This window comes from Cervus elaphus, chromosome 7 (genome assembly GCF_910594005.1).
Source record: "Cervus elaphus chromosome 7, mCerEla1.1, whole genome shotgun sequence".
Lineage (NCBI taxonomy): Eukaryota > Metazoa > Chordata > Mammalia > Artiodactyla > Cervidae > Cervus > Cervus elaphus.
In genome coordinates, this window is record NC_057821.1 from 47,218,074 (window position 1) to 47,227,592 (window position 9,519).

Here is a 9,519-nt window from a genome sequence, read left to right on the forward strand (position 1 = left end):
GAGTGAAGAAGAAATTCAGGATGAGTCAGTTGATAAACCTATTTTTGCAAGGCCTAACTGAATGCAATGTATCATGAGGCAAGTAGATAAAATTCTTAGCATTTTATTGTCACAGTGAAAATGTGGAATGTCCAAAACACAGCTAATATCAACTTAAAAAAAAAAGGAAATATGTTCAATCATCAATATAGAAACATGTAAATTCATGTTTACTCAATAATAGGTGCTTATTAATTTGTTTTTTTAACTGAATTATCCAGAAAATTTTTCCTCAATTCTCTACTCCATCTAACCATTGGAATACAAACTAACTCAGGAAAACACATTAGATGAACTTCAAGTATTATGGAATATACCAGATATAGAGCAAGAACAGTAAAAGAGATCAACTTAAGGGAGTGATTCCTTCCTAATATAAAAAAGATGCTTTAAACTTATAGTAATAGAAACAATATTTGAGGTAAAAAATATCTTATGTTGCCATGGGCTTGCATTTAATTGTGTAAAGCAGTCAAGAAGTTATACTCTTATATCAGAGTTTACACCCTAAACAATAAGGTGGATCTTCCAATTATTTGGTTATTGATCTGTAAATCCACTGGTAAAATTTGGACTTAATGCAGAAATTGACCATGAATTGGAAAGCATTCATTAAATTTCACAAATAGGCACAATTCAAGAGAAACAAAAATTTCAAGGAGTAAATGAATGAAGAGAAAATACATTATTGATAATTTTACAAGGCGATATTTAAGAGATATGTATTATTTTAACTGTTGAATTGTTGAGTGGTAATTAATTTGAAGCAAAAAGTTGATTACAATTATTACATCTATGCTTCAGATGCAGTCAGCTGCTTCCCTCTTCTGGCCAAAGGTGGAGGGAAATTTGATTTTTACTATTGAATCTGAATAGAATTGTCTTCACAATCAACTCTCAGATTGGGTCTTACACAATGAAAACGTACTACACTTTCCATCACCATGATAAAAGGCAATATAATTCTGAAATCATAGGTCACAATATCTAACAATTATCTAGTAGGAGAGGCCATTGAGCTTTTCATTTGTAAGAATTCTTACGGTATATAAGTGATTTAAATGTGTTTGCCAAACAGCCTTCAGAATAAGAAACGATGCATTGCTCTGAGGTCACTTGGGGTTAATATATTTTGATTGTCAACTAATATTATTCATAGAGAGATGGAATGAGCATTGCTGGTCCTTACAGGGGAGAATGAGAAATCACAAAGATAAACTCTAGAGATTTGTACCACGGGTTCTGCAATGAAATGCAATTTCTAAGACTTACACGTATTATGGAAGGAACTACAAGATTAAATCATCAGTTTTATAAACTCAATAACATTTTCCTTAATTGGGATAATTTAAATAATTTAAGTCTCCCTTTAGGTCCTTATATCATGGACAAAAATTATATTACTGAAAATTTGAAGAGAAAATAAACTCTCTGAAAAAGGACCTCATAAAATGTTCTTTGCCTAACTTATAAAATTAAAAATCTGTGTGCCTAATAGCCATCTAACGATAAATATCACTCCATATTTCATTCAAAGAATGAATTCTAGAATAATAATCCTATTAAAATTAAGATTTGTAGACACATGTGCTTTGAAATATTGATTAGAAATATAAAGCAGCTAAAGGAACTGAACACCCTGACTTCAGGATAGATGAAGTAAAACAATAACTGAAATTCAAATACTTCTATTTTATATTTACTTTTCTAAAATTAAAAAGTCCTCAGAATGAGCTAAGGAATGATTAAAAAATATAAAGTTTCACTGGTATTCAAGGGATAATAACAAGGAATTAAATATAGTATATATGCTACCCTTATCACATTTTATAGACTTAACTACTCAATTTTTTTAAATATTCCTAAAAATATAGCACTTCCCAGTTTTTCTGAAGACCCAAGACAACTAATGACAAATAAGTTACTACTAGATCAGAAAAGAAGGTTGTGAAATTAGGGAAAAGGCAACCTGTTCTGAATTGTACGAAAAGCATTCAGAAATCTCATCAGGAGAAGTCATCACCATCTCATGAATCTGCAGTGGCCAGGAGGTGAACCGCACTCCGGCAGGTCCACTGCATGCAGAAGCCTGTGCCAGCCATGCCCACACCCAAAACGCACTGGCAGATTCTCTAGGCAGAACTTGCAAAGCAGTGGCTGAAAACTTATATTTAAAAAGTCTAAAACACTCAAGAAACTGGGTTAAATTTGAACTGAGAGAGGTTTTCTTGGAGAAGCTGGGCTGTGACCTTGTCCAAAGGGGCTGAAATTCAGTGAGCTTGCTCCTCCTCAAGAGCCAGGGAAGAGGCCTGTCAGCGAGGCCATTCGGAGAGTAGGGGCACAGCGGGCCTGTCTGATGTAAGCCTGAGAAATCTAAAGAGTGAGAATCCATGACTGGTTACCTAATCTGAGGATGGACAAAAGAAAGTTGTTCCACTGGGAATGGCCTTGCCTCCCACGATGTGTCTGGTCAAATGATGCATGAGGCTTTTCCCATGGCCCAGGTGGGGTCCACGCAAGAAACACAGCCAGGCTAGGGAGTCTTAGATCTTGCCTAAATAAATCCTCCTGGAGGGGAGAGACCACAGGAGAAAGATATGGAGCTAATACTGCTAATAAAATGGAGACTATCAGCTTCACCTAAGACAGAGATTAGACACACCATTTAGAACCGGACATGGAACAACAGACTGGTTCCAAATTGGGAAAGGAGTACATCAAGGCTCAAGTACATCAAGTATATTGTCATCCGGCTTACTTAACTTATATGCAGAGTTCATCATGAAGCTGGGCTGGATAAAGCACAAGCTGGAATCAAGACTGCTAATGAAATATCATTAACCTCAGATATGCAGATGACACCACTCTTATGGCAGAAAGTGAAGAAGAACTAAAGAGCCTCTTGATGAAAGTGAAAGAGGAGAGTGAAAAATTTGGCTTAAAACTCAACATTCAGAAAACCAAGCCTGGTCCCATCACTTCATGGCAAATAGATGGGGAAACAATGGAAACAGTGAGAGACTTTATTTTGGGGGGTTCCAAAATCACTGCAGATGGTGACTGCAGCCATGAAATTAAAAGACACTGGCTCCTTGGAATAAAAGCTATTATGACCAACTTAGACAGCATATTAAAAAGCAGAGACATTGCTTTGCCAACAAAGGCCCATCTAGTCAAAGCTACGGTTTTTCCAGTAGTCACGTATGGATGTCAGAGTGGGACTATAAAGAATGCTGAGCACCGAAGAATTGATGCTTTTGAACTATAATGTTGGAGAAGACTCTTGAGAGTCCCTTGGACAGCAAGGAGATCAAACCAATCAATCCTAAAAGAAATCAGTCCTAAATATTCATTGGAAGGACTGATGCTGAAGCTGAAACTCCAATACTTTGGCCACCTGATGCGAAGAACTGACTCACTGGAAAAGACCCTAATGCTGGGAAAGATTGAAGGCAGGAGGAGAAGGGGACAACAGAGGGTGAGATGGTTGGATGGCATCACCAACTCGATGGACATGAGTTTGAGTAAACTCTGGGAGTTGGTGATGGACAGGGAAGCCTGGCGAGCTGCAGTCCATGGGGTTGCAAAGAGTGGGGTGCGACTGAGCGACTGGACTGAACTGCGCTGAACTGAAGACACAGATGAAAGTCAGCCAGCCTCGGTGGCCACTGGATCTCAAAGGTGACCACACGGAGAGCTAACTCTATGGAGGAAATAAAGAATCTCAGCGGAAAGAACTGCAGGTTAGAAATCGTCAGTGAGGTGCAGATCAGAGGAAGGATAACACATATCCCCATAAGATAACACAACAATGTAAATTGACAATACTCCAATAAAAATTTTTAAAAAGGGACTTCCCTGATGGTCTGAGGGTTTCCCAGGTGGCTCAGTGGTAAAGAATCTGCCTGCCAATGCAGGAGACGCAAAGACGTGGATTCGATCTCTAGGCCAGGAAAATACCCTGGAGGAGGAAATAACAACCCACTCCTTCTTACCTAGAGAATCCCAAGGACAGAGGAGGCTGGTGGGCTATAGTCCATGGGGTCTCAAAGAGTCAGACACAACCGACACTCACCCACGCTGGTGGTCCAGCAGTGAAGACTCCACGCTCCCACTACAGTGGGGAGTGGGTTCAATCCCTGGTCAGGGAACTAAGATCGTACATGCTGGACAGTGCAGCCAAAAAGTTTCAAAAAAAAAAAAAAAGACTTTTATAAGAAAGAGTTATCTCCAGGCTCCACCACTATGTTATGAAAGGAACAGGAGGGCGAACTTTAACCTTGAATGAGCTAGGACATCTGGATTCCAACAGTGAACATATTGAAATGAGACTTTTTAAAAACTAGAATTGTGTTATACTAAAGGAAGACAACTTTTTTTCCCAGTGACTTAACAAAAGATTATTCATTTCTAGCCTGTACAAAGGCTAATGTAGGTCACATGATACTGGGCATTTTGGCTTCAATGGTGACTAAGGGACCCAAAACCCATCCATCATGCGGTTCCATCATCTTTGGAGACTTTGGCTTCCAGCGATGCAGCCAAGGAACAAAACAGCATGAAGAGTGCCACAGTTTATTATTCCGAGCTCTCCAGGGAGAATCAATAGGATGTGTGTGTGTGTGTGTCTGTGTGTCTGTGTGTCTGTGTGTGTATCACTCTGCCAACAAAGTTCCATATAGTCAGAGCTATGATTTTACCAGTAGTCAAGTACGGATGTGAGACTTGGACCATAAAGAAAGCTGAGCACCAAAGAATTGATGCCTTCAAATTGTGGTGCTGGAGAAGACTCCTAAGGCACTCTTAAGAGTGCCTTGGACAGCAAGGAGATCAAACCAGTCAATCCTAAAGGAAATCAACCCTGCATATTCACGGGAAGGACTGATGCTGAAGCTGACGCTCCAATACTTTGGCCATGTGAAGAACCGACTCACCGGAAAAGACCCTGATGCTGGGAAAGATTGAAGGCAAAATGAGAAGGGGGTGGCAGAGGATGAGATGGTTAGGTAGCGTCACTGATTCAATGGACATGAGTTTGAGCAAACTCCAGGAGATACCGAAGGACAGGGAAGCCTGGCATGCTGCAGTCCATGGAGTCGCAAAGAGTCAGACATGATTTAGCGACTGAACAACAATAAAATGTGTGTGTGTGTGTGTGTGTGTAAGGTGTGTATGTATTTACTCTAAGGAACTGGTTCACACAGTGATTGAGGCTAGAAAGTTCAAAATCTGCAGCATCAGAAAAACTAAAATTCTAAGGGTCCTTATCAGATTCAAAATGTGGTCCACAGACCAGCCACATTAGGAATCTTGTCTGAAATGTGACTACCCTAGACCTACCTATCTTATTTAAACAAGATCCCCTACATGATCTATGAGCACACTGAAGTTTAAGAAACACTGCCAAAACTGATTTTTAAATGATTAAGTTGTAGTTGCCAGTGGAATTAAATCTGTTACTAATTTTCATTTTTAATCTTATGAAGAAACATTTATTCTTGGGAGAGTTTATTAAGATATTTTTCTGGCCTCAGAAATGATCAAATTTATGAATGACCAAGTGAAAACAAACAGGTACAACTTACTTTTCTTGGTCACAAAATTTCATATGTATCTATTACTGTATCAATAATATTCTCCTGATCCTCTATATATTTATTTGACAACATAGACTGGGAAGGGTAGTTAAAATCTCTAACCAAAATGTTTTTATCATTTCCTTATTATATTTTAATAGTTTTACTTTGTATATTTTGATAATAGAGTATTCAGCACATGAAGATTAATGTTACATTTATCATCATGAATTGTTTGCTTCGGCAGTGTGAAGGGGTTCTCTTTATTCCATGTAATTATCTGGCCTTTGTCTGATTTTAATGTTTCATGCCTTGATTTCTCTTCTTCTTTTGTTTCCTTTCAATGCCTGATTCAATTTGAGTCTTTGTGTTTTAATGCATTCATCTGTGTTGTTATAAATATTATATTTGGTCCTTTGTCCTATTTTTTTTTTCCTGTTTTCATGCTTCTTTTGCTGGTTACTTGCTGTTTTTTTTACCACATGGAGAGTATTTGTGCCCTTTTTTTTGTTTGTTATTTCTTTTGAAAGGTTAGTTAGTTCTTATTCTTAAGATTTTCAAAGCATTTTAACTTATGTTTACCTGTCATAGTCACAAGTATAAAGAAATCTGTTTGAATCTTCCTATTTGAAAAATCTTCTCTCCACTTGTTTCCATCTTTATAAATATTATGTCAGACTCTTAAGTCAAATTTTCATTATAACAATATTATACTTTATGTTTATATCTTTTTGAAGAGAAATTCTTCCATCTTATACTATCTTTCATTTTTTATAACCTTGGTGGTGGTTTAGTCGCTAAGTTCTATCTGACTCTTGCAACACCATGGACTGTGCTGCCTGCCAGGCTTCTCTGTCCGTAGGATTTCTCAGGTAAGAACACTGGAGTGAGTTGTCATTTCCTTCTCCAGAGGATCTTCCTGACCCAGGGATCGAACCCAGGTCTCCCGCATCACAGGCAGTCTCTCGCAGTGCAGGTGGATTCTTTACCAAATGAGCCACCAGGAATCCCAATTTATAACCTTACACTAACTTAAATAGCTCTAAGAGATACACCGACTGTGTTTTCATATCATGACCACTCCACGGATCTCTTAATTTTCATCATCTTCATCCTTGTATTGGCAAGAATACATCTTCAAAGTTACAAATTACCTTGTCATTTGAAACATGGTGAACCTGTGTAAAACATTCTAAGTTCACTTGACAGCAGACATCTCATTGGTAACAATTAATGCTAAAATCTCATGGAGTGAAATGATATATAAAGTGCTACAATAAAATAATTGAAATTCTAAACTTTAACTCACCTAAAATATCAACCAAGAGTTGTAGCCTAATGAAGATATTTTCAAATAATCAAAGCCTTAGACTATATCATTCTGGCAAAAACACACGCCAAAAAAAAAAAAAAACCCACACAAAGACAAATGATAGATTAATAATGATTAAAATAAAAGTATTAGTAATTGAAAAATAACTGAAAACAATTAACTAAAGAAAATTGAAACCAGAGGGGAAAAGCCATGGTGCAAAGAGCAAGGACGTCTACTTCCAAACCAGGTGGATTAAAAGGGGAGGATTTACCTTCTACCTGAAGCAGCTAGAAAATCACACAAAATGTGTGATACACAGTTTTAAACATTGTATGACAGTGAAACACAGGAGGTGAATCAGAATTTTCACAGCTTAAGAATCTCCAAGCTGCAGCACAGGGAGGAGACCCCCAAAGAGAATCCCCTGTCCTCGCTGAGTTACCGAGACCACGCAGGTCTCAGGGACAAGCAGGTTAGGGTGTGGGGGGGGGTCTGATACCAAAGAAGGAGCTAGACAGAGAAAGAGCTCCCTCTAGAGATCATCAGAGGATCCCTAAAGACTGTCTGTGATCTCATCTGTGGGTAAGAGTGAGAATGCCAGGCAGATGGGGAAAGGTTCACCTGAAGGAACAGAAGGACCACCCCTGACGCTAGCAGAGGGCTTGCACTAGTTTGTTTCCTCAGTCGCCAGGGGGAAAGACATCCCGATACACAAGACATCAGGAAAAATCCTAAAGTCAGTATTGCATTAGGACAGTATTATTTAGGGCAAATTAAGTCCTGAACAAAGATTTATCTAGACCAATGCTAAAAAACCATGATGGTAAGCCTAGAAATACTGAAACTCTTTCAAAGTCACTTAATTTCATCCCAGAACAAATCCCAGGACTATTTCATGAGAGAGTTTAAAAAATCAGCATCAAAGAACACAAAATTCATATTGCCGAATATCCAATAAAAAATTATCTGCATGCTTTCCAGTTCTGGGGTAAGATATAATAGATACTTCCTCCTATTTTTACGATTAGGTACAGCTTAAAATAAAACCCTGAACATTATTTATAAAGCAAACACAAGATTCTGAAACAGATGGAAGAAGGGAGTCCAGCTTGAGACCTGAGTAACAATACACCAGAGAGGCCATAGGCTTTCCTTTCATTTACTATAACAAGACCAAGTGATGGAGAAGCCAGCAAACCAGAAATGCCAATGGATGCAAGCAAACAAGACAGCAACAGCAAACGCTCAGCATACACGGCTCTTTTTCTCCAGCCAAAGGATCAGGAACGTGCCAGCCTAGCACAAACACCTCCATACAAACACCACTCTCTTCTAGTTAAACACGACGGAAAAACAAAATTCAGTTTCACACTCAGCCTCAGCAAATGCTCGGTTTGAGTCAAGTCTTCCATCTTGACTTGACTGTAATGAGGCCAGGATGCTGTTAGAATTTCTGACTGGGGAGCCAAAAATTTCATCACTGGCCAGCACTACTAGATCCTTATTTCCCCATGGTATCAGTAGAGGCCACCTGGAAAGGGGAACCATTTGAGAAAAATTATTTATATTCATTTTCTTCTTTAAAATGTTGTGACTAAAAAACTATGAGAGGAAAAATATAGGTATAAATAAGGCATTCTGATATGAATCTAATATTTTAATGTCAATTTTAGTCTAGTCAATAATTTCTACCTTTTCAGAGTTATAACATTGCACCAATATTTTTTATTTTTTAGGACTTATAATATGTAGAAATAAAATGTTTAAACAACAGTAAAAGTACTATAGAGTATAAATAGAAGTAATAATGTAAGATTCTTAGACTATAGGTAAAGTGATGTAATATTAATATAAAGATAAAATGAGATACATTAAAATGTACACTGTAAATTCAAAAGCAACCACACACACTCACACAATAATAAGTCAGTATTAGGGAGAGGTGTAATGATAAAAATATCTACTAATTCAAAAAAAGGCAAATAAGAGGAGAAAAGGGGCAAAAGTATAGCTCTATCAAATAGAAAACAAGCAGAAAGAAGGCATCTTTGAATCTAACAGAAACACTGATCAAAATAAATATAAATGGTCTAAATATTACACATAAAAGGTAGAGACTGTGAGATTAGATTTTCAAAACAAGCTCTATTTATATGCTGCCTACAAGAAAGGCACTTTAAACACAAAGAAACAGATACAAAATACAAACGCTGGGGTTAACCTCCCCGGCTGTCAGTGTCCATGGGAACTGCCAGACATTGACATCAGAAGGGTAACATATCCTAAGGGCAATGGAATATTCATGCTTGGAATCCTCCCAGAAATCGCCTAACACATCTCTTCTCTCAGCTGCTTTAATATATCCTTTCCCTTTTAAAAATCTTAACTGTGAGCATAATAGTGAGATTTCAATGTGCACATAACAATGCTATTAGTAATGAGGGACATGAAGATCCAAATGTAATTTAATGCTACTACACACACATTAGAACAGATAAAATTGAAAGTCTGACAATACCAAGGATTATTAGGGACACTCAGCATCTGGGACGCTATTCATATACTTTTGTATGAATGTAAAATGGCACA